The sequence below is a fragment of the Carya illinoinensis genome, chromosome 10, assembly GCF_018687715.1.
Source record: "Carya illinoinensis cultivar Pawnee chromosome 10, C.illinoinensisPawnee_v1, whole genome shotgun sequence".
Lineage (NCBI taxonomy): Eukaryota > Viridiplantae > Streptophyta > Magnoliopsida > Fagales > Juglandaceae > Carya > Carya illinoinensis.
In genome coordinates, this window is record NC_056761.1 from 15,273,406 (window position 1) to 15,292,684 (window position 19,279).

At 33.2% G+C, this 19,279-nt stretch overlaps 1 pseudogene; it reads left to right on the plus strand.

The window, feature by feature from the left end:
- The first annotated feature begins 15,984 nt into the window (after positions 1 to 15,984).
- Positions 15,985 to 17,093, plus strand: LOC122280116 (annotated as a pseudogene).
- Positions 17,094 to 19,279: the final 2,186 nt, after the last annotated feature.

Below are 19,279 nucleotides of genomic sequence, written 5' to 3' on the forward strand. Positions count from 1 at the left end.
TTCTGTAGTTGTCAGGCGCCGCATAGCTACGACACTACTTTGTTCTTCTATACTTGTCAGGCACCGCAGCTATGATACTACATTGCTCTTGTCTCCTGTAGAGAAATGATTCACGAGAGGTGATTCGTCATAATTTTCTCTATAAAAGAATTATTCAGTTCATCTTCTTTCTCATCTCATCTTCTTCACTTTTCTGAAATTAATCTGCATTCTTACTCTGTAATCTCTTTCTGCTTACTCACTTTGCAATGGCTCAGCAATCTTCTCATTGCCAAAACATGAGGTATTCTGCACCTCGTTCCCCAGTTGTTTCTGCTTCTTCCATAGGTGCTATTATGCAATCAAATAATGATCTGACTAATAAGTCAGAAAATGAACTTATCTACGAGCTTGTGAGTCTCGGTACTCGATACTCATCAGCCATTGTCGCATATTCTCAGAGACTGCAATCCAGGACTGGTGGGGTTGACAAACTCCACGAGAGTATTTCTCTGCTTCAGAGGCTTCTTATGGAATCCAACATGAAGATAGAAGCAGTAAAGCGAGAGAACAGAGATTTAAAATCTTTGCTTAACTCTTCTTTTCGAATGGCTACTCCTTTAGATAGGAGAGACATGCAGATTTTTTAAGAACAAGAACGTTTAAAGATTGAGGCAAAGAGCCTCAAATTTCTGTAATTTTGCTTTATGATAATAAAATAATACTTCACAAATATTCATATTTGTGTTTTTATCTTCTGGTATATGTTTTATGTACTCCATTTTATTTCTTTCAGGGATTTTCATATATATGACATGATCCAATGACTCATATAAATATGCATTTAATCATGTATATCCAAACTCTCAGTAATTTTCAAGTTAATAAAAACCTCAAGGAGTTCTACTGGTCTAGGACTAACTTACTTCTTTATAATCGCAACAATCAGTCATCTTCCTAGGTGGTACTTTGATAACTGACCAGTTAATAACTTAAACTTGAAACTTTCTCTCTTATGATTGTCATAACTCTTCTATCCATCATAAGTTATCAATTATTCTAACTTTAAATGATTTGTTCCTAATGTTCATATAAATCCTCAAGACCAATATTTTACTCTCCATATAATAGTCTTCAAAAGAAGATCGATCTATGTATCCATAAAGATAGTGCTTTGCCAGAAATCATTTACTGGCGGCGTGGTAATACTATTATCATAAATGAATCCTACTAAGGCTAAAGCTTCTCCTAATCAAATTACTCTTCCAAACACAATTTCTATCGTATTTTTAGAATCAAAACAATTCTCCAAATATGTGGAATACCATTCATCAATCCTACATATCCTTTCTCATATTACTAAAATGTATTCTATATCTACATTGGTATGAACAATAATACTTCTAATGAAAATTGTTACTCTTACCACTAGGGTAACAATTTAACTTCCAAGCTGAATTCTCAAGCACCACAATTAATAGAAACAATGACTCGTTTGAATCAAACAATGTACAATTTACCAACTCCAATGACTTGACCTACTCCAAAATAACAATAATGCAATACTACCATCAATTGCAATCAGATCAACGTTAACTATGTTTACCTCAACTAATTCTTCATCCATCGGGAAATTCTGATCTTCTTGATTGTTATCTCCCTTAGGATTCCGAGGTATTCTATCACGAGTCATGTGTCCCTTCTTGAAACACACGAGCATATATATTAAAACCACATACTACCCTTCATACCTTAAGAAATTCAAGCCTAATGTTTGGTGCATTTCCTAAGGACATGTGGATTTACTGCCCAGAGACGTATTGCTCTGATACCACCCTGTGACGCCCCCAAATTCCGTTTGGGATCGGACGGACATTTGAAGCGTCGAGACATGCAACACAAGGTTACCTGCCCCCGTTCATGACATATAAGATGCAATATTCCTAACATGCATCTAACAATATACAATATTCGCAGCGGATAAATTTTTTGTCTTTAGCAATACTATGCACCAAATTGAAAATATCCCAAATGCTTAAAACATACTTCATACATAAAAATCCATTGAACAACTAAGATCACAACACTAGTCCAAAATGGTTATGATCCAAAAAGTAGTAGAGATGCAACTCAATCGTACAAGTAGTAATTTACGTTAATTACTATATCAACATTTATGTCGCACCGTCACTTAGTCAACTGTGTCTAGTTGATCAGCTCCTGATTCTCCTTCAGGTCCTGTAACAAGATCTACCATTCGGGGGGAATGGTAGTTGGGACTACCAAATTGAGATTTGATTACAAATCTCAGTAAGTTAACAAAAAACTTCCACACAAGCTAATGATGCATGGATGTCAGTAAAAGCATAAATGCATAATCAAATTCATAAGAAATTAAAGCATAACTTGGAGTACAACATAGCATAATTGACATAACTTAAATTGAAACATGAACTGAACTTGACTTGCAACTTGACTTAGCATGAACTTGCTCTGAAACTTGAATTAACATGAAAATACATACTCCACAGTTATTGTGGCCCCATGTATTCTACACAAACTTGACTTAACATGAAAAATACATACTCCACAGTTGTTGTGGCCCCATGTATTCTATACAAACTTGACTTAACATGAAAAATACATACTCCACAGTTGTTGTGGCCCCATGTATTCTATGTGTAAATACATACTCCACAGTTGTTGTGGCCTCATGCATTCTACACATCACAATGCAGTTAAATACATACTCCACAGTTGTTGTAGCCCCATGTATTCTACATAAACTTGACTTAACATTAAAAATACATACTCCACAGTTGTTGTGGCCCCATGTATTCTATGTGTAAATACATACTCCACAGTTGTTGTGGCCCCATGTATTCTACACAAACTTGACTTAACATGAAAAATACATATTCCACAGTTGTTGTGGCCCCAGGTATTTTACGCATCACATTTGTAGTTAAATACATACTCCACAGTTGTTGTGGCCCCATGTATTCTACACATCATAATGTACTCAAGATGAAATGTGACTGGAATACGAAAGGACTGAAGTCCTGACGTAACATAACGTGACTTGAACATAACTTAGAATACATGACCAACTTGAGATAGAAACATTTCGTAACATGGCATAACATATAATAGACAACATATTTAACATGACATACTTGCAACAGTGAATATTACATGACTTGACTTACATGTAATAGATGACATACTTAGCATGACGTACTTGTAATGTACAGTAATACATAACAGAATATATTATGTAACAGATAAAAATTGATGACAGAATAAATTCTGTATAATAGACAATTACATGATAACTTGACATGGCATGACACATATGATAACATACATACATACACTGTAGTTCTTTTACTTAGCATACATACACAGTAGACTGCTAGTAAGTTAAAAGCTAACTTACCTCGATCTCCGCGTTTCTTATAAAACCTCAAGCGCGATCACGAGGAACTGTAATTAGTGATTCTAAAAGTTAGTACTAAATCACTAATAATTTGAAATATGGAAAAATACTAACTTAAAGAGTAAAATTTCCATTTTACTTTCTATATGTAGGAAAATGACCGTTTTATCCATAACTTAAGGATTTTGCATACTAACTCTAAAATTCACCAAAATTTACATGCCTCATGTAAATTTTATCCTCAACTCAAATATCAATTTAGAAAAATTTAAAACTAATCACAACTATTAAAACTCCATAGGGCCGAAATTCTCATATGTTATTTCTATTGATTTTTGTTTCCAACTTGTTTTGATCAACCTTTTGATCTATGACTTATAAATATGTGATCTTCAAACCAAACCATCACATGGTTTAAAAAGATGTCCTAAAACATATATAAGCTTCTAATTCAAGATCATATGGTTAAAAATTAACCAAAACATAAATTTAGCCAAAAACATCCACACTTTGGCTTATCTGAATATCTCTTTACATAAAATTTCATATCTTTGAAACTAACATCAAATATCTTCAAAATAATAATATAACATGTATATAAGATGCTTAGGATCCTCCAATAAAATTATCAAAGTCATTAGAATAGGTTTAGACCACCAAAGAGTTAAACTTTTTCAAAATAGAAACTGTTTTTCTTCTTCCAGTTTCTAAGTTTCTAAATCTAAGCAAATATTTCATCAAAACCTTCAATCATGCAAAAATCCTCAACCAATAGTCATATATACATGTTAAAAATACTCCAAAAAAATTTTGGACCAATATCTATCCATTAGCTTGGTCAAAAACTCCAAACTATAACATATTCTCCAGTTTATCTCCCAGAATGACCTTTCTATAGTTTACACAATATTTAACTGACCAAATGATCTTCAAATGGGGCAAATAAGATATCCATGTAAACTAGACTCAAAAAGGAACAACTTATATGAAGGAGACTTTATGATAAAACACTTACAACAGCTTCGAAATGGGCATGCAAAAGAACTCCTAAAAGCTATCCGAGAGAGAATGTTTGATATTCTTTTAAAGAAACGTGTAAATGAAGATAAGTTCGTGGGTGATGGCTGGAGATGCTTATGGAAGAGATAAGGGAGATGATAAGGCTAGAGTTGAGAGTTGAGTGTGGTTTTCTCCTACCCAAAATATCTATAAAATATTATCTCAAAATATTCTATCCAATAATATGTATAAAAATCAGCTCAATATATTTTCCAAATGTGGAGTAGACTTGGAAGAGTAAGGTGGCTAAAATCTTTCTATGTGTATTTTAAATCTCTATTCTTAAGATATTTTCCAAATGTGTATTTTGCTTAGGTGTCATGATCTCACACCTTGATTTCCTTCACAATTCCATCTAATGGTTTCTCTTTGTGCCAAGTATCTAATACTATTCATTATGTGTGGTTAAGATCTTGCCAAGTATCCAAATAAAATATCGCTATCCTAATTTGGACATTTCACACTATGATTTTGAAAACACTGCGCTCAGTACATTTACCGAGGTTACTATTCACTCCAAAAATAAACGTAATAAACTTAGTACTGAAAAATTCTAAATATTCAATTAAGCCTAGTGGTGTAGACTATAATGTATTCTGACACTTTTAACTATCTCAAATAATTAAAATCGCATTTCTGGCACCATAGTGAGTGATAACACTAACTATGTTGACAGGCTAAAATTTATGCAATTAGTCGATTCGTGTAAACTTACAGAGTTTTCACGAGGTTCCTAAAGTCAATAGAAATTTCTTAATTGAATTTCTAGCGGGCTGTTACAAATAGTGATTGATACATGTACGTACTATTTTACACACAATATTATATATGTATTGAATAATAGTCTCATTTTATCAGTGTTTTCTTTTTTAATTTGACAAATTTAGAATTTTTAAATTTTTACTATTTTCACTGGCTAATACATCAGCACGTAAGGGTTATGTAAGTGAAATTATAAGCATAGATATCATTTTCCAAAATAGTTTATCTGCAAATGATAATAGATGTTTCACTAAATTTTGCACATCAAAATTTACAATAAGATTTAAAGTACTTGGGTCGTAATTTCCAAAATGGGAATTGTTGACGATGTGTTTCGCAGACTGGGTATTGGGCTCAATCACCTACAACATAGAGAGAATGACAAGCTTGGGATTGAAGGGTCACCTCCAATGCCTAAGTTAGACTTTTGTGCTTTGGAGAGAATTTCAGTAAGGAAAAGAACATAAATCCCGAATTCCAACATGGTGTCCAGTTTTTATACTAACTGTTGAGATGGTAGTCCGTATCTCATGTCAGAGGCCTCTATCTTCCATACGAGATACCAAGTTGTTGTATATAATGTGATGTGGCCTCCACAGGCCACGCCTTTGTTCTAAGTGGGTGAGGCCATCTTCCATGTGCTCTGTCAAGGACAAAAGATCTTGTCATAATCTCTATTCATGTACCGTATCCAATCCTTAAATGTGGCGTGGCCCTATCACAACAAGCATCTACAGGGTAGTGTAGGGGTAGGCGAAGTCCTATCTTTCCACGTCGACCAATTTGCCACACAGGTGCTAGGCCTTTTTCTTCCTTACGCAACTCATGGACTGTCTATACTGCTTATCATTAGGCCTCCAAGATAAGCTCGGTCCAGGAGGGATATAAATACATTTTAGGACATTTTGTATTGATGGTGCATGGTAACATTTGAGGGATTAGTGAATTAGAAGTAACTAATTCGAGATGATTAGCCTGATCAATCAGACATGAGAGAAAAGAGTAATGTCCATCATCTGATCTAGGTATTCACCAATTTTCTTAAAAGAGAAATGAAACTTGAAATTTAATTTATCACTTTAAAGGAATTAAAACGAAGATTGTAGCTTGAGTAGAGGGCACCACTTTGTATAATTTTAGTACTATAGACAACACCATGCATACATGTCATTATTGTATTTTTAAAAGATTAGTATAATATATATACCCTTCATGATCAAGGGTATGGCTCAGGTATGACTTTCTAGTCTGAAGTTATCATAGTTTCCACATTAGAGCAAGTGAAAGCCTTTAAAAATAAAAACAAAAAATAACTGAAGATAAAGCAAAATGAGAGTGCTTTTTTGCTTCCCTCATGGTCCAAATGATTTTATTAATAGAGTTGAATACTACCGAACATAATCATTATATATAAACATTCCGACACTATATATATGTGTGTGTGTGTTTTATGTGTGTACTTTCTCACCCTCCATACGTGTACCTTACAAATATGTCAAGTAAATATAAACGTACTCAACATAAAGCTATAATGAATTAGAGTGATATATAGTGTAAAGTTTGTCCTTCAAATTAATCTCTCCGGCCAGGATTGTAGATTTCATGTTATTCTCTCTTGTTTTTTCCCCCTAATATTCCCCTTCAATCTTTAACAGTAATTCATTGCATGAGATATCATTTGGGGAACAAAATCCATAAGAGCATTCACATCTCATATCGTAAAAGCATAAATTTTCTAAATTTTGAAAAAAAGTTAAAAGATTTCATTCTAAACCACTCCCCATCTCATTTCCCATTTTTTGGTGAATAGATGAGGTTGCTACAAAGGATCCCCATATTTGGAGATCTACTGTTTGTTTCCAAACCATTATTTTAAGTTTATAATTAAGTTTGTAGTTAAGTTTATAGATAGAAGTGAGAGAAAAAAGTAATAAATAGAAAATAGAAAAATATTATTTTAATATAATAGAGAAAGAATAATAAATAGGATGTAAGAAGTTTTTGAAAAATGAATAAAATTTAAAGAAAAATTTTAAAAATATAAATTTTAATTAAATTATAAAATTTTTTATGAAGAATTCAATATGAATGCTCTAATCCAGCTATCATTAGCTGCATGCACCAGTTTGAGATTAGGGCCGGTTTGGGTGTTGAGACACTTCTCAACACTCTTCACTATTATTTATTTCTTTATTATTTTTTACTTACTTTTTATTATTATTCATTATTTTTTACTACTATTTAATATTTTATTATTATTTTTATCTAATTTTTCCTTACTATTTATAACATATCTCAACATTTTCTAACACTCAAATCCAACCCAGCGGCTGTAATTGGTCGTTGATAAATATTTAAGTGTGTGCGGTTTATTTACTCCTTTGAAGTAATTAAAGGTGAAGGGTCAGTTTTAACTTTTGTTTTGATGTTGGAGAGTAGGATAATGCCCATGCAAAGCCATCAGATGGCCCACGTACGCGTTTGAAACTTAGAAATATGCTTTTAGTGGGGTATAGGTATTTATGATACAAACACGAATAAGTATATGATTGATCTGTTCTTTGCTAAGATTCATTTTCACATGAACTTTAGTACTGTATGCGAGTCTCTTACGTACACTCAAAAACAAAAAAATTAAGTACATGTATGGCCCACAGAAGATGACACCACATTCTGTCATAAATTACGTATACATACAATATCCTCTGTAGCAAGAGTATGATTTTGATATGAAATGCATATATAGTGTAAAGGAAAATTCAGTTATTGAAATTATGAATATTTTAATATTAGAAATTCAAAATTCTAATCAAATTTGTAAAAGAAAACTAATAAAATAAAATTATCACTCAATTATCTATAATATTGTATATAAAATTATCCGTACATTTAGGACTACTCTAATATAAAATTGCATGAAATTTTTTTTCCATGATTAATTTGTCATTAATTTTATCAAAGAATGGTAATTATAAGCTTTTGAGGCCGTTTAGATTGAGAAATACTTTCAACCCTTCTCATCTCATTTATTTCATTTTATCATTGTAATTTTCTTAAATTTTTATATAAAATATAATAAACAATTTAACACGTTCAAATTTTAAAATAATAATAATATTAAAAAATAATATTTTATTTAATTTTTAATTTTTATATAGAATTATCTTATATCTCCAAACAACCGGTTAATTTCTTGCCTTCAATCTTTTTCTCACAGACTTTTGAAGTCACCCAATCCAGACTGAGTCACCAACTCCCACAGACGAAATTTCTGAAGTAAGTCCTTGAAAACAAGAAAATTAATTTTTTTTTTTTTTTTAAAAATGGTGCATGTTTAAATCAGCTACAGTGACTGAGAATTAAGAAAACAAAGTAGTTGCTAAAACAGGTCAAATCAAACAAAGTAAGTGCTCAGTACATCAAATTTTCAACACAATCCCACCAAAAAACACAGTGCTGCAGCAAATGATCATACCAAGAAACCATGTTCAATGCGCATGCAAAATCCAACCTCCCACTGTTACTGCTGACTACTTCAACCCTGTTCTCGATGATCTTATACTCATTGCAACTTTTTTCTTTCTTTTCTCTTTTTATATGGAAAATTACCCCAATTTTGCATGCCAATGTTGGACTTGGTCCATGTTGGTTGTTGGATTCTATAAGCATTAATGTAATCTTACCTTTTCACACACGGTTTCAGACCAATTTATGTGGAAAACTTGACCAATTTGGCTAGTGAATGATTTTTCAAATGTTTGAACCCATGATTCGTGGACAGTTACTAGAAACCTTTTGGTTTACAGTGGCAGGCCTAGACCCTGAACTGACACTTTATTTGGAAGTCGCCCCGCCTCCGCTTTCTCTGATCTTTCTTTCTGTTATATATGTTGCTTTCTTCTGTTTTTCCACCCCTTCCCATGCTTTATATTAATTAGTGCAGGAAATTCCTCAATGCAAACTTAGATCAACTTGCATGCAACTCATGATGAAAGCTTTGACTTCACATGTAATATTTTGTTTAATTTTTCTTGTAAAGCAGAGAGAGCATTACTTCGCAATTCTTTGAGCAACTTAGTCTAAAAGAGGCAAAGAATCATTTATTAATCAAGATACTCTGTAATTTTTTATTGCGACACTTTCTATAGCTCGGAAATATAGATAGACAGATTCTTTGTATCAAGCAATATTGGACGCCAAATGTTGCATATCGATAGTACGGACCCAAACATTAAATACAGTAAGATCCACATGTTGTGTTTATGTAAAGGGAACTGTTAAGGCTACCGAACGGTGTCTCGACAGTTCCCATCGATAAGTGTCATTTGGCAAAGTTTTCTTATATTCACAAGCAGAAAATTAACAACCAAAACTTCTAGTTTTCGATATGAAATTGTTCATGTTTCGATAGTTCTTAGAATGCTAGCAATCAATATTCCTTGATTAAATGATTTAGCTTTAGCTACCACCATTATATTTGTCTCAATTTGTAACCTAAACTCTCACTTTTTTGCCATTCGCACCGTTGGTTTATATTTCACCAAGATCAAGGAAGAATAGGGCATGATCTGAAACAATCTTCGAATTCACACTCAAATCTAAACTGAGAGTCCAAATTATCAAAAAGTTTCGTAATTCCTTTTTTTATATAAACAAGATTATATATAGTTTGTGATTTAAAATGTACTTTTCCCTTTAGACATCAGTATATATAAACCATCAAAGCCTCTTAAATTCCTAGAAGTTCACGTGGGTTTAAACACAAAATTGCTAGCTAGCTAGGGTTCTCAAAGTTTTTCAGTAATAAGATCAATGATATGAAGAAAATATTTTTTACAGGAAGATTGGCTATAGATTTCTTGTTAAAATTCAGTTTATTGTAAGCTGGCTTAGAGAATAGAGAATCATTGATTCATTTCATCTTGGTCAGTTTTACTGCAAAATGTCTTGATTCAAACACATAGAATTATAGAAATTTTATAATGGGCATGGGTGTTTCTGCATGCCCACTATTCAACAAGATAGCCGCTGCAAGATAAAAGAGGCTGAGTGTCGATCAATGAGCTTTTGGTTTGATAATTGGGCTGGAAATTGAAATGGTTCTTTGCCACAAACAGGGCTTTGTTGTTTCTGCATGCCCATTTACAGCGAGGTACGTATTCGTCCACCCATATATGAGAGGAGAAATCAATACAAAAGAAAGATGTTTATTGATTAAAATTAAGGAAAAAATAAATGAACGGTTGATTTTTCTAGATAAACACTCACGAAATAGAGAATTTTAAAGTATTTTTGTTTTAAAATAGAGTTGATATATATCGTTATCCCGTGACCAAATCAAAATTGAACATTCTTTTTACAAAAATAATAGTGTTGCATACTCCTTTAAAAGAAAAAAGAGTAAACATGGGAGCCACATGAAAACATTATGCTTTTAATGATAAATCTCACTTTTTTTTTAAATGAGTGTTCTACACTTACACAATTCATAATTATATCTAACATTACTATTTTATTTTAGTAACTTAAATGGATGGGAATATCTTGTTTATATATTTTAGATTAATTGATGGAAAAACGAAAGCGCTTAACCTTTTGAAAATCTCACTCATGTTTGGACACTAAAATCTCATAATTCTGTGAATAGTAGTAAAATTATTTAAGTTAAAGTGTTTTATTAACTTTTAAGAGATGATAGAGAAAAATATTGAATAAAAATATTATAAATTTAAAATTAATTTTTTAATATTATTTATGTTTTAAATATTGGAAAAATTGTATTGTTTTTTGTGTTTGTTTAGAAATTTAGAAAAGTTGTATTGAGTTTTGTATTTAGATAATGATTAGACAACAAAGTTAAAAATTTGAAATTGAAAAATATTTTATATTTAAGTGATATTTGATATGTAAATTATGATAAGTTTTGAAAATATCTTAGAAGAGACGTACTATTCTAACTCTAATGTATCTAAACAACACACCATTTATATGAAATAATCTAATTTGTAATATTTAAATTATAAAATTTATCTTCTAAATAAATTATGTCATGTAAATGATATGTGGTATAGAGGCATTATAATAGAATTATTCATATGTGAATATCTCATTACCCAAACAAAACCTATCAGAACATGAGGGTCCACTCGTATAGCTAATTTTGTTATACAAAATCAAAATATCTCATCTTATATAATAATTATAATTTTTTCAAATCTTAAAATAAAACTAATATTAAAAAATTATATTATAATATTATTTTATTTAACTTTTAATAAAACATCTCATTTCATCTCGTCTGAACTATATAACCAAATGAGGTAAAGAGCATAAACAACCAATTAATACCTTTAAACGAAATATGGTATTGGCATAAAAAACAACTTCAAGGAAAAATAAATAGATAATAAGAGATTAATTAAATAAGAAATTAATTACTACGTTTTTTTTCAAGTAATTTTATTGCAGGAAATATTGGGACATTTATTTGTATTATCAACAATTCCAGGGCAACCAGCGTTGCGTCCCTATCGCAGCTCCAGTATGTCACGTCAGCAAATTTATTAAAAAGAGAAATGGTACACATCATATCACACCACATATTTTATATATTAAAATATTATTTTTTATTTATTTTATTTTTTATTTTATTTTATTTTTATTAAAATAATTAAATTATTCTATTTATCATCTATATATTATATATTTATTATAAAAAAATGAAAAATAAATTAAAATAAATGTGATATATAAAATGTGAAGATGATAAGAAGATTTTTTATTAAAAAAAAAATAGAAAGCAGGAAATGAAATGGCTTTCCATTTTCGTTGAGCCGCTGCCGAGCTCGTCTTCTCCTCATCTGATCTATGGCTTTGGTGTTCGTGCGAGAGCAAAATCGGTTGTTGCAGTAGCCGTCGTGGGACAGTCCAAACTCCAAATGACTCTAGATTTCTGAGTCGCAGTCGTCGTCGTGGGTGGGAGAGTGAATGGTCACAGTTGTCATCCTGGGTTAGATCAAAGCGAGATTAACTACATCTGCTATAAAGATATATTGGATTGAAATTTTCATTCGAGTTTATGGTGCAGAAGAGTGGACTCCCTAAGCCAATCGATACTTTCTAGCAGGCTTGCAACTTTTTTGTGATATTCTTCCGCTAATACAGAAGCAGAAAGTACCCAATTTTTGTTGAAAAATGCATGTGAAAACAGAGCATCATTCCTTTTTCTGTTGGGTAGTAATAAAAGGGCATGATTCACTGGCAAAAGGATAATTCTTCTTTGTCTAAGGTAGAGCTTGAAAAAATGGTTAGCTTGTCATAATTCCCACTTCCTATATAACATCATTCCGAATAACATAGTTGAAAAAAATAAGAATCATTATCAATTGTTTGGAAGAACTTAGTATTATAATCAAAACAACATATTGACATAGCGAAGAGAAGATCTAAACAATATTAATGGAGCAAACATTAATGTAATCTTTGTCACGACATATAGTATTATTATACGCATGAAAAGCATATGAGCATCTTGATTATGCATGGAGGACCTATGAAAAAACATTATTCATATTCACACAGTTTATATATTCATCCTACGCGAGAAAAAGAGGGGCATATTTCTATTGCCTAGACTTTCTCATTCTTCCTTTTTTAAATCTTTAGTCGGAAACTTGTGCTTGCAACAAACAGAGGTTGTAAGATTTCTTCTTCGACTTTTACTTGAGACAAATAAAGATATAAGCGAAAATGCTATGAATTAAGTAGCTACAGATCTGCACATTGCTGCTGCAAACCCAAACAAGCAGATTCTAATAGATATGCAGAGATTTTTTTTTTTTTTTGTGAATTTATTGTATTTTTGTGATTTGAATGTAATCCAGAGATTTTTGTGTGGATTTAATGTATTTTTGTAATTTGAATGTAATTCAGGGATTTTTTCTTTTTTTTGTGAATTTAATGTATTTTTGTGGCTTGAATGTAATCCAGGAATTTTTTTTTGTGGATTTAATGTATTTTGAAGCTTAAATGTAATCCAAGGTTTTTTTTTTTTTTTTTTTTTTTTTGTGGATTTAATGTATTTTTGTGGCTTGAATGTAATCCAAGAATTTTTTTTGTGGATTTAATGTATTTTGAAGCTTAAATGTAATCCAAGGTTTTTTTTTTTTTTTTTTTTTGTGGATTTAATGTATTTTTGTGGCTTGAATATAATCTAGGGATTTTTTGTGGATTGTTTTGTGGATTCAATATATTTTTGTGGATTTTTTTTTTTTTGTGGTTTTAATGCAATTCAAAGCTTTTTCTTTTCTTTTTTTTTTTCTTTTTAATTTTGGTGGATTTAATGTATTTTTTGTAGGTTGAATGTAAATGCCATCTTTCTCAAAGAAGCATAGTTGCAGGTTTGTGATGATACAAAAGACATCTGTGAATGGAGATAATTCGACTTTTGATATGTCAGAATGGACTTTCCTTCATGATTCATATGTTATCATATTGAAACTATCAGAATATACTATGGTTTGGTTGACAAGTGAAAAGGTGGTCCAAGTTTAATGCTTATACTTGTGAATTAAGAGTTGGTTGAGAGCGGTTTTCATACAGGTCAATAATGTTCTGGATTGTGATTGTGTATCGGATGGTACTGATGAATGGTAACTCACATTAATGGGAAAAAGTGCCATTATGCTTGTGCTGTAGGATCTAGAGCTATATTTTCATGGATTATAAGTCTCAGATTTGGAAGAGCCAATAAAACTGGAAAACATGCTATAGCAAATTTATAAAATAAAAATATAAACGAGTATTCAGGCAATCATAGTTCTCAAAAAACCAAACTATGTTGGAATAATTACTAAGTGGCATGTCCAATACAAATGCCAGTACATGATTTATTGCTTGCCTTATCTAACACAACTAATTTTATGTGCTTGTTTAAAACTTGAATGATCTGTTCTTGAATTTGCAATTGCTGGCATGAATACAACCAGCAACTCTGTGCTTCTTCCTACTGCTCTTTCCAACAGCGTTTTACAAGTCCCAAGACCAGCCTTATGAATGCTCCAAAGCTACAAAATCCTCTACCATTGGGTCATTGGGTTCTATACCAAAAGCTCAATCCTCCATTAAACCTAAAACAAAGCCTACTCTTGGTTCAAATTCTGCGTTATGAGTAACTGCAGTTGCTGCTGGGGCCCACATTGAGTTGTCTTGCTAAGAGTTCAGCATGCTTTATCTTCTTTTGCCATGCCATCGAATTTGTCATCATCTGAACAGACTAATGTTGTTAGCTCTACCCTGCCCTCTGAAGTCCTACCAAAGCAAGAGGTTATGATTGCAGAGGAGATCAAAGTTTCAAAGTCAGGTTATGCACTCAAAGAAGAAGTCCAAGATGGAGCTCATGCCTCACAACATGCATAGAAAGAGCAAGTTAAAGAGGATGAAGCCCTTTCAGCAAACTTGAAAACACATTTCAAAAAGCAAATGGCCGATGTTAAAAATTATGTTAAATCTTTGAACATGAATACAGCTGAAAGTGACAACCAGGCTGAAGCTAGGCAAAACGTACATGATAATTCCATGACCGGTTCACCAGTTAGAGGTAACAATCAATATGCACTCGAGGAGAATTGTGAGAATCAAGGTGCACACTAGATACAGTTAGATTCAGCAACAATAATAGCAGATGGATCCAGTGAAAAGTTAAAGGTTTTATGCAAAAATGAGGCTGGCAATGAACATGGCAACTGATTTCTAGTGAATACAGCTCTGAAGTTCATTGCGCACATACCAATCTAGACAACTACAAGTCAAGACATTACCAAAAATAATTAAAAAGCGTAATGGTCCATATTCAAACAATGCATGCTTAGTGTGCATATTTTCTATTTTGGACTTTTCTCGAATCTCCTTTTTGATCCAGGGCATCTAATCGAGACGTGGGGAATTAAAATGCAAGAGATATTGAAATGCACTAAAAGAGAAGACAATTATAGGAGAGAAGGAAGGTTAAACGGAATCTATCATCAAATGTCTTGTGGTGTGATATGGGCTAAAACCATCTCATTTATGTATAAGCTATTAAGGAATGAGGCCAAATGAAAAAAGTATTACTTTTCTTGGAAAAATGAGTGACTTTTGCATCAATTCTACTTGTATGCGGGGCATTGTTATTTGTATCATCAATTACAAATGTCCTAGAGGTAACACGTGTATTATCTACATTCAAGAAAACAATTTGTCTAATCACTGGTAAATTTTTTTACCCAGTTATGAACCAAGAGATCTTCTATCAACGTGTGCATATCCAAAGTAGAACCAAACAAACCACATGAATAAAAGAAAATTGCATTTGGCGTCTACATTGTTTTGTGTTTCTGTAAGTGGGTATAACGAGAAAATTGCATTTGGCGTCCACATGAATAACGAGAAATACTTTTTGCAGTCGGAAAATGCAGTCAGCATATAATTATGAAAAAAAAATGAATTAATACGAGATCTATATAAAAAAAAAATTATTTTTATAACTTTTTTTTTTCATGTAGGTCCCTCTAAATATAAAATAATTTTTTTATAATTTTTTTTATTCATTCCGTACAGCCGACTGTACGCCAACTGTATTTATCGACTGTATCTAACAAAGTCCTTGTTTTTCTAATGTGCCACGTAGTACATGAAGCCGCGGCGGGGATAAAGCTCGGTTGTCTACAGACTTATTCTTGTACTATAACTACTAAAAAAATGGCCAGTATAACTCACGTATGGTAGAAAATTGAATAATAGTTCATTTTCAAATACAAACAAACAAAACTTATGACCGTTTTCCATATGCTCTGAAATGGTGTCGAAGATCTCCAAGAGGACTCCGACGAAGTACATCAAGGATTTCCGTAATAGTAGGTAGCATCAGCCGCCGTCACTTTCGGAAATCCCCTGCCAAGAAGAATGACGCCGCCTTCTCATCCATCAACAAGTCACTTTTGACCTACCATCGCCGCCTCATCAAACTCTTCTCCAAGTTGGCCCACCTCGACACCTCCAACCGCTAGCAGAAGGGCTGCCAAATTCATGCGAAGATTCCCGATCAACCCGAATGCACCATTTGCATATCGCAGCCGTTCGACAACGACGATCCCGTACTCCTCCCGCCGCTGATTTCGCCGAAGATAATGGTCTTTCTCGACTTGGACGAGACCCTGATCCACTCTAAGCTGGACACACCGCCAGACCAGTTCGACTTCATGGTGAGGCCAATGATCGATGGCAAGATCATGAACTTCTACGTGCTTAAGCGCCCTGGCGTCGACAAACTCCTTGTGACTCTGGGTGAGGGATTTGAGATCGTGGTGTTCACGGCGGGGTTGATGGAATATGCGTCGCTCGTGCTTGACCAACTCGACCGTAAGGCCATGATATCCCACCTGCTGTACTGAGATTCCTGCAAGGAGGTGGATGGGAATTTTGTGAAGGACTTGTCGGGTCTGGGGAGAGACCTGAGGCGGGTGGTAATCGTAGACGATAACCCGAATGCGTACGAGTTTCAGCTCGAGAATGCGATCCCCATTTGACCCTTTATAGACGATCTCAGCGACACGGAGTTGGAGAGGGTGATCAAGTTCCTTGAGGGGTCAGATGGATTTGAGGATATGAGATTTGAGGATATGAGAGAGGCTGTGAAGCAATACGTGACTGCTGATCCATATAATAAAACACTTTGATGGTATGCATATTTAATAATTCCCACCACGTTTGTCTCTTTCTTTCTTTATATATTTTCTTTTCCTCGAAAGAATATTAGATATTTATGTATGTATTGAATCATAAAGGAGAAAAGAAACGCCAATTTGTTTATGATTCATTTTCCTCCATGTTGACACCGACGTAAAAATGTATAACAAAAACTCAACAGTCACTTTTGCATACTCCTACTTATGTAAGACATAACTGGATCTCCTTCTCTCTACCTTTTGTCACATTAGTATGTTGGTTGGGAAAAAAAATGCTTCAAAAATAAGCTTAGCCATGCCGTCCTGAGTACAATACTGGTTCGCCATAGGTCCAAAGTCATCTCCCTTCTTCAACTGCACACGAAACTTGCTTTGCCATTGACTGGCTTTTCCTCTAAAATTGATTTTGTAGGCTTGTAGCTTCTTCAGGAGGCCATAATGTTTATGAATCTAACACCCCCATATTGATATTTATCTAGTGTAGGATTTTCCTGACAAAGCACTCCAATAATCCAATCTTCTGCTCATTTTTTTGCGATCTACATAATAAGAGAGCACAATGAATGCAGTAATTGCGTGCTCAATCTCATATTCCCACCCATACAAGCCGATCAAATGTAGGCAAATCCTTGTCTTAGAGATCAAATTGGAAACAAAGCGATAGCGCAGTGATCTGCACACAGGAGTATATGCGGCAAACTCTAGATTGCTAAGAACAACAGAGAGCATCAGAGAGCTTCAATGAAAAGAGAGAACTTATGATATTATTGAATGAATGGAGAATAGTACATTCGGGTCCCTTATATACGTAGATGAATACAAGAACTACCATAACTAACTTGTATGACAGAATGTGTTGACGTGGTGGACTATCTTGGATTACCATCAAAGTTTTAAAAACTATTTCGCATTGGCAGGTATGGTTGAAATTTACCATGCCAAAACAGTATCCGAAACGATGAAAGTGGGTGTTTCGTACTGGATCAAATATCGGTCAATACCAGTTGATTTTCAAATTAGGCCCGGTATAGAAAAAAATCAATCCAAAATGTTAATTAAAAGTGAATGGCAATTTTGTAATTAAGTGTGAAGTCAAAGTGCTTTTTCATAAATAATCTTTGAAACTATAAGCATAAGGGGTTTCCTTAAATCCTCTTTGTCAGGACTAAGATGTCAACTCTCTCTTAGCTTTTTTCTTCAAATATTTTTCAGTGTACAAGCAACCCTTATTCTGTCAACTCTAGTTTAAATAGCTGATGTAGTACTGTCATCACAATAACTGAATTTCTAACAATTAGAAGTATTATTAACTTTTATTTATAAAATAAAAATAAAAAAAAATAAAAAGGTATTTGTAAGTTTGTTTAAAAAAAATGTGTTGTTAAGACTTATAATAAGAAGTATTATTGAATTTCTCATATATATACATTTTTAAGACTAATATTGTTGTTATTATGGAACATAATTTATATATATAATTAATTTATTTATATATTTCGTTCTCATGCCTCGACCAAAACAGTCACCGGAACAATATTCAAAACTTTGATTACCATGCCAACTAGGACATCTTACAAGTTAGGCTTACGTCTAATACCTTGGGTAAGAGAGACAGAGATCCATCTGCAAGATGCTCAACCAGAATTTACGCCAATAATTTCATCATGGAGGCACTACAAGAAAATACACTTGTCGCAACGTTTTTTGAACTGCTGAAAATAAACACGCTGCAAATGGGTATTATTTGCAGCGTTTTTCACATCGCTACAAATATTTAAGCACATTTATTACATGTCCGAGAGGAGGGCACTGAAATTTTTTTTTACAGCGAGTTTTATAGTAATAGTGGCAATTAATGGCGCTGCAATAAGAAATGGACTTGTTGTGGCGCGCAGAGCTACGTCGGGATGAAGCTGGGCGCCAAAGTAGTAAATACATTTTAATTTCCCCCCACCCCCCGCCCCAACATTTCGCAAACCACAGTACCTTTCTTGTAGTGTTCAGAGAACTCCCTGACCGCAAGCTTCTTCGGCAAAACCTATTTGCCCTACCTCCACCTGCAAATCGCGAGTTTGACCAACTGATATTGTGCCAATCGATCTTGAAGCTAGAAGGATTCACAAGGCACACACTTTCACGGAAATTCTGTTTCAGTTTTCGGAGTCCCATTTTCCGACCCCCTTCCCCCTTAGTTCATGTAAATTCCTCTGTTTTTGGTCTATCAATTTCGACTATAGAGCCCCTTTCGTTGAGCATTAGGTTTTGGTGCCCTATTATGGTGTTGTTTACCTTGGATTTGGGCTTCAATTTGCAGCGT